Raw genomic sequence first — 14367 nt, forward strand, 5'->3', positions numbered from 1 at the left:
TTGGAAAAACGTTGCCTGGTGTGATGAGTCTCGATTTCTGCTGCGACATTCGGATGGTAGGGCCAGAATTTGGCGTCAACAACATGAAAGCATGGATCCATCCTGCCTTGTATCAACGGTTCAGGCTGGTGGTGGTGGTGTCATGGTGTGGGGAATATTTTCTTGGCACTCTTTGGGCCCCTTGGTGCCAATTGAGCATCGTTGTAATGCCACAGCCTACCTGAGTATTGTTGCTGCCCATGTCCATCCCTTTATGAGCACAATGTACCCTGTAACATCTGATGGCTACTTTCAGCAGGATAATGCGCCATGTCATAAAGCTGGAATCATCTCAGACTGGTTTCTTGAACATGACAATGAGGTCACTGGACTCAAATGGCCTCCACAGTCACCAGATCTCAATCCAATAGAGCATCTGGGATGTGGTGGAACGGGAGATTCGCATCATGGATGTGCAGCCGACAAATCTGCGGCAACTGTGTGATGCCATCATGTCAATATGGACCAAAATCTCTGAGGAGCTTCCAGCACCTTGTTGAATCTATGCCACGAAGAATTGAGGCAGTTCTGAAGGCAAAAGGGGGTCCAACCCGTTACTAGCATGGTGTACCTAATAAAGTGGCCGGTGAGTGTATATTGTATTGCCAATGCTTAAAAAAGGCAGAGAGGCAGATTTGCACTGCAGGTGTTAGGGGCTTTTACAATCTGTCTTTAGTGAAAATGATGTCCCTGGTGACAGGTTCCCTTTAAAGGTGTCTGTAATGAAGCTTTATTACTAATCCTGGTTCTTATGACAATCCAACGTTTTGAAAATCAAACTGTCACAGAAACCCAAAAAAATTTGTCTGGAGCTACAATTATAAAATATACAGTTCCGCCTTACATACAAATTCAACTTAAGAACAAACCTGCAGAACCTATCTTGTATGTAAACCGGGGACTTCCTGTATTTTGCAAATTGCTGTAAGGATCTGGTATCTGACCTTCATTTTCACATTATCCAGTCACCGAATAGGAAGCATGGGGCAAAAAGTGGAGATATTAAAAACTTTTCCATATAAATATATATAAATAGTTTTAACTGTGGGGTGGTGGGTGTTGTACCCCCATCAGCAGTGGCGTAACTAGAAGCTGATGGGCCCCAGTGCAAAGTCTGTGCCAGGCCCCCGACTATAATATATGGTTTATAGTAATAGCCTTGTCATATGGGAAAGTGACACCATAAGGGCCCCCTAAACCTCTTGGGCCCGGGTGCGATCGCAACCTCTGCACCCCCTCAAGTTACCCCCCTGCCCATCAATCTTTAGTTTTAGTAAAGTTGAGCTACTAGTTAACATGTTTCATATATTCAAAATACTGGATGTTTATCGGTGAAGAGGACTTGGGGGCATTACCAGAGCTCCTCCGTGTTGTAGCTTCACAAGCTGTTACACTGAGCAGAATCACTTCCCCCCTCCCATTGTGTGAGATTACATCAGGGAGAGGAAGGGTATGAAGAACTAAAGAAGAAACGGGGAGGTGAAGCTACAGCACAGAGGGGCTCTGGTGATTAAAATTTAATTTTAAAAGGAAGGAGGCCATGGATAACAAATATAAGAAGGTTACGACACTCCTGGTGCCTGGATCTATGAGTAATAGCTCCTGGTTTATCATGATGGATTGTGATGGTAGATTTCAGTTATAGGACATCGACCACCAGGATGAAGAATTGTAAACCACGCACATCTCCATGCTGCTGTGTGCCCCCTCTGGCAGGATCCACTCTTCTTTAAGATTACCATATTTTTCGGACTATAAGGCACACAAACAATCCTTTGATTTTCTCGGATTAAGAGCGCCTTATAGTCCAGTGCGCCTTATATATGAACCGTACTTACAGACAACAGCTGCCATGAACTGTGCACAGGTCTGCCACCTGCTGGTAATTCATCCTTATAATCAGGTGCGCCTTATAGTCCAGTGCGCCTTATATATGAACCGTACTTGCAGACAACAGCTGCCTTGAACTGTGCAGAGGTCTGCCACCTGCTGGTCATTCATCATTAAAATCTGGTGCGCCTTATAATCAGGTGTGCCCTATATATGAACCTAGCAGGCATTTATTGATGGTGCACCTTACAATCCGCTGCGCCTTATAGTCCGAAAAATACCGTACTATGTCCTGGTTTTTACAAAAAAAAAGGCTTTTAACAATTATCCAAATGAGCCTGAGGGGCTCTGGGCTACATAGGTTTTAATGGAGCCTGGAGCCCCTCTGGCTCATTTGTATAATTTGTAAAGCTTTTTTCTCTTAAAAACATGGGCATAAGAAGCTAAAAGAAGAGTGGATCCAGTATGTCTACGTGCTTGATTTACAATCCTTCATCCTAGTGGTCGATGTCCTTTAATGTAGATGTAGAGTGTAAGATACACTGTGACCCCCCCCCTCCCCATTATAGGCTATGTGCCAGTGCTTGATATTATGAGACACACTGACTGCTCCATGATCCGAAATACACATAAAATTTGCATACTTCCCCCCTCTTTCCAATGATTGTGATGCATATTTAACATCAACTCCGCCGCCAAGTTCAACACAGTTTCTGTTTTGCAATAATGATGTTTTCCTCCCACATATACAAACGGGGCCTGGTTTACTTTACTACAGATGGTAGAAGTCTGCGGCCAGGACCCTCGGCCAGAATGTGCCACAGCTCAAAAAGCAAATCTCCAAAGCGTCTTCAAAGAAAATAAACAGACACACAAATTATTGGAAAACACATCAAAACGCGTTGGACTTCCCTGGATGACAGCATCGTAAAACACGCGCTTCTCCTATATAATGCGGATGGATTGTCCCGGGCAGTAACATATAATAGGGAATAGATTGCACATTATACAGGGCAGTATAGCACAGAGTAAGATGATCCCCATTCCCACCTGCGCAACATTACAAACCGGATACTGCGACTCCTCCAGACTAAACATCGCCCAATAATCTGACTATTAGCTAATGGCCAGGCCTACCGTTATATACACGTTATATACACCAGCAGCGTATAATGTGCCGAAATGTACTCACACCCCGCAATGTAAACCACTTCTGCTTCATTACGGGGTTTACTTTTTTTTCTACGTAGAATAATTAGTATCACATAAAAGAGAAGAAAAAGCTACAATTACGACTTAAATCACCAAAATGCGTTCAACAATCTAAACAGTTGATGAAGACGGAGAAGGAAATGATCCACTGTGCAATAACATTCGGATAATTCGCCAGACATTCAACCATCAAGGTGACAAATAAGTCAAAGTATTGAAATGGATATGAGGCCAGATGGTCCAAATGTAATGTTTAGTCGCCTATCAAGGGTTAAATGTTTGGAAGGGGGGAGGGGCTATACAGTCATGTGAACCAATCATAATCCTGTGTTGTCTACTCTGGACCAGTATTGCTTTGGAGGTGCATACAGGGGGCGTAAATACCGTTGTAGCAGCTGCTATGGGGCCCACAGTGGAAGGATCCAACATCCAACCTGATACACCAAAGAGTGGAGGATGTGCACCATTATATTCATATTATACTGCACATTGTACAGTGTAATCGTAATATATAACAGTGCACATCTTGCACAGTACACAGCATGAATCGGCAGCTCCGATAAGAAATGTCAGGGGAGGGGGCAGCAGAATGACAGGACTAGGGATCTCTCATTTCTACTTCCTGCCACTATATATATATACATATGTTTGTGCATGTGTGTATAAATGTATATATCAGTTCATAAATGTATATATCAGTCCACAAATGTGTGTGCATGAGTGTATAAGTGTATATATCAGTCCATAGATGTGTGCATGAGTGTATAAGTGTATATATCAGTCCATAGATGTGTGCGCATGTGTGTATAAATGTATATATCAGTCCATAGATGTGTGCGCATGTGTGTATAAATATATATATCAGTCCATAGATGTTTGCGCATGTGTGTATAAATGTATATATCAGTCCATAGATGTGTGGGCATGTGTGTATAAGTGTATAAATCAGTCCATAGATGTGTGCGCATGTGTGTATAAATTTATATATCAGTTCATAGATGTATGCGCATGTGTGTATAAATTTATATATCAGTCCATAAATGTATATATCAGTCCATAGATGTATGCGCATGTGTGTATAAATTTATATATCAGTCCATAAATGTATATATAAGTCCATAGATGTGTGGGCAAGTGTGTATAAGTGTATATATTAGTCCATTGATGTGTGCGCATGTGTGTATAAATGTATATATCAGTCCGTAGATGTGTGGGCATGAGTGTATAAGTGTATATATCAGTCCATAAATGTATGCCCATGTATGTGTATAAATGTATATATTAGTCCATTGATGTGTGCGCATGTGTGTATAAATGTATACATCAGTTTGTAGATGTGTGGGCATGAGTATATAAGTGTATATATAAGTCCATAGATGTATGCCCATGTGTGTATAAATTTATATATCAGTCCATAAATGTATATATCCGTCCATAGATGTGTGCGCATGTGTGTATAAATGTATATATCAGTCCATAAATGTATATATCAGTCCATAGATGTGTGGGCATGTGTGTATGAGTGTATATGTGTGTATAAATGTAAGAGAGTATTAATGTGTGCGTAAACAAATATGTATACTTTTTTTGGGGGAACCCCAGTCAGATGTCTGCTATGGGGCCCTTCCTCTCCTAGTTATGCCCCTGGTGCAAGCTATGATCAAGTTTTTTCATTCTTCAACTGATGTCATTTCACTAGTACAAAACTACTTGGGTAGGTACAATCGCAACTGCGATCACCTAATAGTTTTATAGGAGTTATCTCACAGACCTACACGTTGAAAGTAAATACTTATGTCGCTAAATTATTACATTTACATCTATAGTACTATATTAAAAGTTACGTTTTATTCAGGTTCACCGCTTGTATGAAGCCATTTTACGTAGTTCCTGCAGAGGATGGGAGTAGCCGAAGAAAAATAATATCAATGATTTATGACAGTGGTCTGAAGAAGGCGTCATGGTGGTCTGGTCCACATTGAGAAGAAAGAGAAGAAGTACAATTCTGATCCGACAAATCTCACTTGTGAGTTACTGTATTAATAGCATATCTTTTAATAGACAACTGGGTGGTGCCCTTTTGGTGAGTCCCCATATAGTCTGATACTGTCAGCAAGGACTTGTCGTTCAGCATGTTTGGGCATAGTCCTTTAGCCAGGAAGAGGCTGTGATCTAGTGTCGTCTGTAGGAACGGTATAGCAGAGTGATAAAACCTGAGGACAGGTTTTGGAAACAATTTTGGGCCTATGTTTTACTTCATTTTCCCCTGGACAGGAGCTTTGTTATAGTGACTTCAGGGGACAGAGGCGTAACTAGAAGAGGCTGACTTCTAAACGGGGCCCCCTTCCCCCTTAAGAAATGTACATATTTGTATACTCACACATGGGAATTACAATCACGCACAGTATATATGCACCATATATACATACAGCAATATACAATACATACATATAATACCATAAACAGACATACAGCATATACACACCCAATATGCTGAATGCTGGGGCCCTCTAACACTGCGGGCCTCATAGCAGCTGCTATGGCTGCTACCACTGTAGTAGTTACGCCCCTGGCAGGAGATCACATACTAATCAGCTACACTTTAGAAAGATTATATGGGGGAGATTTATCATCAAGTGTCTGAGGTAAAACTGTTCTAGTTGCCCATGGAAACCAATCAGGGTTCAGCTTTAATTTTATAAACAGCTGTGGAAAAATGAAAGCTGAGCTCTGATTGGTTGCCCTGGGTAGCTACAACAGTTATGCACTTAGAGACCTATGATAAATCCCCTCCCATATGTCAATCCTGGGCCTAGCACAGAAGTATACAACAGGGCGACTGGCTACCGGGTGGTGCCTCTGATGTATCTATATTTCAGTGCTTGATTCACTAGTGTGTTATAAATGTCCCCCATTCATGATATTGAGGCAGATTTATTAAGCTTTCTACAGTAAAAGTAAGAATGTTCTTAGTTGCCCATGGCATCCAATCACAGCTCAGCTTTCATTTTACCAGTGCTCATGAATATTTTAAAGGGTAGCTGTAATTGGTTGCCATGAGCAACTAAGCACATTCTTACATTTAGACAGCTTGATAAATCTCCCCCATTGTTCTTTAAGGTGCCACCTTTTTGGAATATGGTTTGTACAAAAAAAAAATATAAGTGGTTTCTTCCTATTTAAAATATTTGTGTGACTTTTTTGACTATAACCTAAAACTCCAGTTATTATCAATATTCCGATAAAACCCAGTAACAAAGTGCGAAGGGAATCAGTCAATCTGTTTCCTATTAGCAGGACAATGAAACAGAGATGGACTTGGCAAGAACATTTTCTTGGAGAACGTTAACGTTAAGTGAATTGTGTCGTTTACAGGAATGTGCACACAGCGCTTATTTTCTTCTGGATCCTGCTTAGGCTTCACGCCGGACGCTCACTTTACACATGTCCATAAGTGCAATTTAAAGCCATTGTTAACGGAGTTTTGCTCTTCATATCCACTTTTGACGCCAGTAGCAGGTAGTGTATGGATCCGGGAGCCGGGAGACAGTAGCTTTCATAGTTGGATGTGGGGAAGTGCAGGTCCTTTCAGTTGGCCACACAAGAGGTGGTAACTCATATTTGGCCACTGACCCAAGATTTTATTTTCATGGTCCAAAAACAATATCTTGATGATAATAATACTACAGATTCTACAGTAATGCCTGCAAAAGTGCATACAGACTGTGCGCCACATGTGCTAATGAGGTGACCTCACGTGTGGACACAACTCACATAGATAAAGGGTACTTATTAAAGTATATTGAGATGGGGCTCATGACCCCCCATTAACAACGATTCAGATTTACTAATACACGTGTCAAACACAAGGCTTGTCACCCGTCACCTTATTGTATGTGGTCCACAAGGTCTACAGCATGTAGAAACCTGATTCAGCCTTTAGATGCCGTGTCAACAGCCATGGCCAGAGCTTCATTGGAGCCTCTTGCAATGCCCATGACATGAAGGTTCTCTGCCTTCCTCCATGCTTCATATATTACAGTCAATGGAGGAAGGAGGCTGGTTGGGTGTAAGAAAGGGGAACATTTTGTAATTTTGGAGAGGAGAACTATACTTTTGTAGAGTACTTTAAATACACCCATTAGAACAATGTGACCCTCAGTGTCATTAAACTTGAAATCCCCCTTACTAACATCTGGTTAGAAAGGTCTAGATGAAGAGTTTTATTATTCTGGACAGCTGTGGATGATGCTGAGACATAAGAATTGTATGCAGTAAGTCCCTAGAGCTCCCTCTATTGGTGGAAATCATTTGAAGTGGCCTTACGAAGGCTCTTATTCCTTAATACAGCAATAATACACCCCTCTCCTTTCCATGGGAAATAGTGTGGCACAGCTGTATGTATGGGGAAACAGTGCGGTACAGCGTCACGCGTGTATGGCACTGTACCACTGATGAGTCAACATGGTCGTCTATGGGGACGTATATCCAACTGCAAACTTGCTGCCAGATATACGTCCCCACAGCGGACGTTAGAATGCAGTCTAACTTTGTGTCAGTACAAGAGATTACAATATTGGTGTATCCAGATCCGGGTCACAACTTACATTGGGCTAAAAGATGTTTGGATAGAATAGAGCAAAATGTAGGGTATATGATATGTTCTCATTAAACGTTAGAAGGCCTGAATGGATGATAAACTAGGTAACATTGTTTTGTGCCACCTTAGATACACTATATTATGTAAGATGAATAGAAAGCATAGTCCTCGGAAAGCAAAAAAAGTGCATAAAATACCACAACATGAAACCGTCATCAGCTAAGCTAAAAGGTGATCTGTGCCATTTTCCTTAAGATTGTTGCTTGAGGTTGCTGGAGGATCGGCTCCAGGTTTCAGTAGGTCCCTGGGTGGCCCCTTTACAGTAAACTCACATGGTGGCATTAAAAATTCATACATTAAAACAGTCTCCTGTTCCCTAAAATATTCCTTAGTTTATCATCCCAAACAGCCCCCTCATGGGTATTTTATATAAGCCCCCTTCACTCCCTATGGACTCATTAGATACGACCCCCCCCCTGACCCCCATGGATTCCTTACATACAGCTGCACCCCAAGCACTTGCCCAGTTCCAGCGCCGGCCCTGATCCCAGAGTAAGTGTTGGTGCATGCCCGCATTTAAAAAGGTAATCATCATGGGTGTTAGTGTTAGGGGAAAGGGGGAATGACCCAAATGCTGAACCTGAACCTATGGCTTAAGTCTGGGTTTGGTCCACTGATCACTACTCATAACCTCTTCACTTGCTATCTGCTAGGGTCCATTCACAGATCCGATTTACACTAAATGCAAGGTTCATTTCCACGGCAGAAATTGTAAGTCATTGGAGCTATCCAATAGCTCTTTGTAAGAAAGTGAGAGGTGTCATTTGGGAAAACCGCTATCTGTCCTACAGGCAGATGAAGGGTGTGTGGTGAAAGCCCTGGGTTTGTCTGCAGTAACCCAAGGGTTAATGCAGACATGTGGTAAGCAGGAATAGTCTGTTTTGTCTGTGTTGGCCTAGCTAACACAGACACATTGGTAATGTCCGTACTGGGCCTGCTTATTATGGAGTAGGGGTAGGCTGGTAGTGGGACTCCTACTCCACCCGGGCTTCGGTCCTGGGCTTTTGTATAGCCCACAGGTGCAGGTCACAGGCCTCGTTAGGGCTTGATTTAGTCTGCAGGCCAGAAGCAGTAGGAGAGGCCCTACCTGGAGAGCTGAAAGCGATATTGCATTCTCACAGCAAAGGTAACTGAGGGTCTCCTGTCTTGCTGCTGGCCAAGAGTGGGTGCCAGGCAGCCTGGTACCCGGATAGCTAGGGACCGTCAAATGTGTTAGACAGTGCCTAGCCGGGCAGGAATTACTTTTGTAATGTTTTTTTTGCATGTGCCTAAGCCAAGGCTGAAGTTGTGTTCTGTTTTGCAAGTGTGAATAAACACTTAAATTGGACTTTAAACCTGCGTGTGTCACTGCTTCCTGCACTGCTACCAGTCAACTACCAGAGCAATTCCCCACACATGGTGGATTGGAGCGGGCATAGTGCAGTGAAGTATACACCAGTGCATGTCCTGGAAGTTGACAGCACTGAAGCTGCAAGCCACAGCCATGGAGGAGTTAATCAAGCAGCTTGTCCAGTCCAACGTGCAGCAGCAAGAGACAAACAGATTGCTGCTCCAGCAGGTAACAGCCCTGACCGCTGCTCAGCAAAGGACTGTCCCAGCAATGACAGTGAAGGATGCCAGGAAAGAGGTCCACAAAGCTATGACCAAGATGACCGCCGAAGATGATGTGGAGGCCTATCTGACAGGCTTTGAGAGGGTGGCCACCCGAGAGATCCCCAGCAGGCATACTATGACCTGAGCGAGGAGGATGCCCGGGACTACTCCAGGGTAAAGGCAGAGATCTTGGCCCGACTAGAAGTGGATCAGCATCTACGCGCTCAAAGAGTGAATAGCTGGAGATACCAGGAGGCTCTACCACCGAGGGGGCAGATGCACCAACTTGTTCACTTGGTCCGCAAGTGGCTTCAGCCGGAGACATCAACCCCAGCCCAGATGGTCGAGAAGGTTGTTTTGGACCGTTTCCTGAGGGCCTTGCCGGGTGAGATCCAATAATGGGTGGGACACGGGGACCCGTCTGATGCCGATGCGCTGGTGGGGTTGGTGGAGAGGTTTTGTGCCACTCAGGCCCTAACAAAGAAAGCCCCTTATACCAAGACAGGCCTTAAGGCACGGAAGGTCTTGTCACCCACAAATTCCCGGGGCAGGACAACGCCCAATGTCCGGGAAGTACCCCAGGGGAGGAGGAGGGGGGAGGCTCCCACCTGTTGGACCTGCCATGAGCCAGGTCATATTGCAGCCCATTGCCCCAATTCCTCAGAGCCCATGGACTGCAGTTCCGCCAGAAGGGTTTCTCTCTATGCTGCCCCTGTCTACACAGCTACTAGCCCCGACTCTGCTGATGAGCGCCACCTGTGCCGGGTGACTGTGGCAGGGCATCCAGCGTTGGCCCTGCTGGACTCAGGCAGTCGGGTGACCTTGATTAATGGGTCCCTCACAGACCCCAAGGCGGTCACAGGGCGCACAGTTGGAGTCCTGTGCATCCATGGGGACGTAAAGGACTACCCCACCACAGTTATTAACTTCCAGACCTCTTGTGGAGAGACGCTACATGAGGCAGCGGTTGTCATGAACTTGCCCCATGATCTTATTTTGGGACGGGACTTCCCCATGTTCTGGACTCTATGGCGGGGAAACCAAGAGTTGGGGGGTTGTTCTCCTGTGTTGTCTGGTCAGATCTCTGAACCCGAGCCTGATGACCCAGATTCTGGAGTTCCTGCCGTAGGGGTGACCGCCACAGAAGATGGAAGTGTAATCTTTCCCCTAGATGTTATGGCAGGCGAAACTGAGGAGGTAGTGACAGGACCGCAGTTGTCGGATTTGGAGGTATCCCGTGACAACTTTGGTACTGCACAACTCCAGGACCCCACTCTGGTCCGCGCCAGAGAAAATGTGGTAGAGATTAATGGTGTACCTCAGCACCCAGGTGCGGATAAGTTGTTCCCTCGAGTGGTGGTAAATGAGGAGTTATTGTACCGCATTGATAAGGTCCACGGTGAAACCCGGGGGCAGTTAATGGTACCTCAGCCATATCGTCAGATGGTGTTAGACCTTGCACATAAGCATGTGATGGGAGGGCACCTAGGTACCACAAAAACTCTGGAACGCATCTTGCAGCGTTTTTATTGGCCCGGAGTGTACGATAGGGTAAAAAGGTATTGTGAAACTTGCCCTGATTGTCAATTGCATGCTCCCATGGTACACTTTCGAAGTCCGTTGGTACCTCTGCCCATTATTGAGGTACCCTTTGAAAGGGTCGCCATGGATTTGGTCGGTCCTTTGGTTAAATCTGCTCGGGGGCATCAGCATATCCTGGTAGTCATGGACTATGCTACCCGATATCCTGAGGCCATCCCACTGCGGCACACCTCGGCGAAACTAATTGCTAAAGAGTTGTTTGCCATGTTCTGCCGGGTGGGACTTCCCAAGGAGATCCTCACAGATCAGGGGACTCCTTTTATGTCAAAAGTCACCAAGGAGCTATGTAGGCTCTTTAATATTAAACAGTTACGCACCTCTGTGTACCATCCTCAGACGGATGGATTGGTAGAACGGTTTAACAAAACTTTAAAGAGTATGCTAAAAAAGGTGGTAAACAAGGATGGGAAGGACTGGGATGTACTGTTGCCATATTTAATGTTCGCCATCCGAGAGGTTCCACAAGCCTCTACTGGGTTCTCGCCGTTTGAGTTAGTGTATGGCAGACAACCCAGGGGTCTCCTGGACATAGCCAAAGAGACATGGGAACAAGAGCCCACCCCCCACAAAAGTGTAATAGACCATATCTCAGATATGCAGGACAGGGTGGCGGCCGTCATGCCCATTGTCAAGGAGCATATGGAGGAGGCACAAAGAACCCAAAGCCGGGTTTATAACAGGTCAGCAAAAGTAAGGACCTTTAATCCCGGTGATCGTGTGTTGGTACTAGTCCCCACTGTAGAAAGTAAGTTTCTCGCTAAATTTGTAGGACCGTATGAGGTTATAGAGAAAATAGGAGAGGTGAACTACAGGATACGTCAGCCCGGACGGAGAAAACCCGAGCAGACTTATCATGTAAATCTGTTAAAGGCCTGGAAAGACAGAGAGAGTCTGCACACAGAGATGGTTCTGGCTAGTCCACCTCCTACGATACCCTCACAGGCTGCAGATAAGCCTGTGCCGGAGGCAGAAGTGCGAATAGCCGATACCCTTACCAAAGAGCAACAGCGAGAGGCTCGAGAGTTTGTAGCCAGAAATACAGATGTGTTCTCAGAGTTGCCAGGCTACACATCTGTAATTAAACATGATATTGTCACTAAGGCCGTACCGAGTCCCTGAAGCTCGTAGACAAGCCATATCAGAAGAAGTTCAGAAGATGCTGAAGCTAGGAGTTATTGAGGAGTCCAAAAGTGAGTGGGCCAGTCCAATTGTTCTAATTCCCAAACCGGATGGGACGTTGCGATTTTGCAACGATTTTAGAAAATTGAATGAGGTGTCTAAGTTTGATGCCTATCCTATGCCCCGGGTGGACGAGCTTATTGAGAGACTAGGGGGTGCTCGGTACTTCACCACCCTGGATCTAACTAAAGGATATTGGCAGGTGCCCCAGACAGATAGGGCTAAGGAAAAGACAGCCTTTGTTACCCCTGAGGGCCTTTTTCACTAGGTTGTGTGAAAAAGGAGACACACTATTTGATGTATGTGATTGGTCGAGGTATAATTAAACCTCAGGTCAACAAGATTGACGCTATACAGGGTTGGCCTCAACCAGTGAGCACAAAACAAGTCAGGGCATTCCTGGGCATTGTCGGGTACTACAGACGGTTTATACCAAACTTTGCCACCGTGTCCGCTCCCCTGACAGACCTGCTGAAGGGTAAAAGATCGGTCATGGTGCGATGGAATGAACAAGCAGAAGGTGCTTTTCAGGCCTTGAAGTCTGCGTTGTGTGGATCTCCCGTCCTCATTACGCCAAACTTCAAGAAAGAGTTTATTGTGCAGACGGACGCGTCAGATGTAGGGCTGGGAGCTGTCCTGTCTCAGGAGGTGAATGGAGAAGAACACCCCATTACCTACCTGAGCAGGAAGCTCACGCCAGCAGAAAAAATTACAGTATCGTAGAGAAGGAATGTCTGGCGATAAAATGGGCATTAGAGTCCCTACGGTACTACTTGCTGGGACGACAGTTCCGTCTCATAACTGACCACTCTCCTCTCACGTGGATGAGTAGAACTAAGGAGAAGAATGCCAGGGTCACTAGGTGGTTCTTGTCCCTCCAAAATTTCAGCTTTACGGTGGAGCACAGAGCCGGGAAACTACAGGGCAATGCGGATGCCTTGTCCCGAACGCATTGCTTAATGTCAGGAGTTCGCCCCGGTGGGTCTGAACTGAGGGGGAGGGTATGTGAGAAAGTACAGGCAGATGAAATACATGTGGTAAAAGCCCTGGGTTTGTCTGCAGTAACCCAAGGGTTAATGCAGACATGATAAGCAGGAATAGTCTGTTTTGTCTGTGTTGGCCTAGCTACCACAGACACATTTGTAATGTCCGTACTGGGCCTGCTTATTATGGAGTAGGGGTAGGCTGGTAGTGGGACTCCTACTCCACCCGGGCTTCGGTCCTGGGTTTGTGAATTGCCCACAGGTGCGGGTCACAGGTCTCGTTAGGGCCTGATTTAGTCTGCAGGCCAGAAGCAGTAGGAGAGGCCCTACCTGGAGAGCTGAAAGCGATATTGCATTCTCACAGCAAAGGTAACTGAGGGTCTCCTGTCTTGCTGCTGGCCAAGAGTGGGTGCCAGGCAGCCTGGTACCCGGATAGCTAGGGACCGTCAAATGTGTTAGACAGTGCCTAGCCGGGCAGGAATTACTTTTGTAATGTTTTTTTTGCATGTGCCTAAGCCAAGGCTGAAGTTGTGTTTTGTTTTGCAAGTGTGAATAAACACTTAAATTGGACTTTAAACCTGCGTGTGTCACTGCTTCCTGCACTGCTACCAGTCAACTACCAGAGCAATTCCCCACACTCTTACAGTATATCCATAAATGACTATTTTCTTCTATGTCACAATTTGGGGAAGTGCAGAAGGAGACTGACTAACAGCCTGTGAAACTACACCTTGGAAGAACTCTGGTGACACCCCCATAGTCCTTCTGGCTCATTAGCATAATTTTTAAAGTTCCTTGATTTTGATGGTGGATTTGCTTTATGTACAAACCCTTGCTTAAATTCCCATATCCTGTCCTAAGTTTTTAAATTTTTTAAAAAAATTTTCTTTATTTACATAGCGCACACAGAATACGCAGCGCTGCACAGAGCTTGCCAAATCAGTCCCTGTCCCTATGGGGCTCACATTCTAATCAACCTACCAGTATGTTTTGGAGTGTGGGAGGAAACCAGAGGACCTAGAGGAAACCCAAGCAAACACGGAGAGAACATACAAACTCTTTGAAGATGTTGACATTGGATGGGAGTTGAACCCAGGTCTTTGGTCAAACCAAAAGCCACCACTAGAGCTTCAGCATTCGTCTAAATTGAAGCCTTTCCACCTTAATCCCATTCAACTGTTAAGTTTGGAACCCCATAAATAAAGTTGTCAGCTCCTGGGGACCCGTCTATAAGATTCCCGGAGGGATTATTGAAAAATTCTAATCAAA

Source organism: Engystomops pustulosus, chromosome 1, assembly GCF_040894005.1.
Source record: "Engystomops pustulosus chromosome 1, aEngPut4.maternal, whole genome shotgun sequence".
NCBI classification, from domain to species: domain Eukaryota; kingdom Metazoa; phylum Chordata; class Amphibia; order Anura; family Leptodactylidae; genus Engystomops; species Engystomops pustulosus.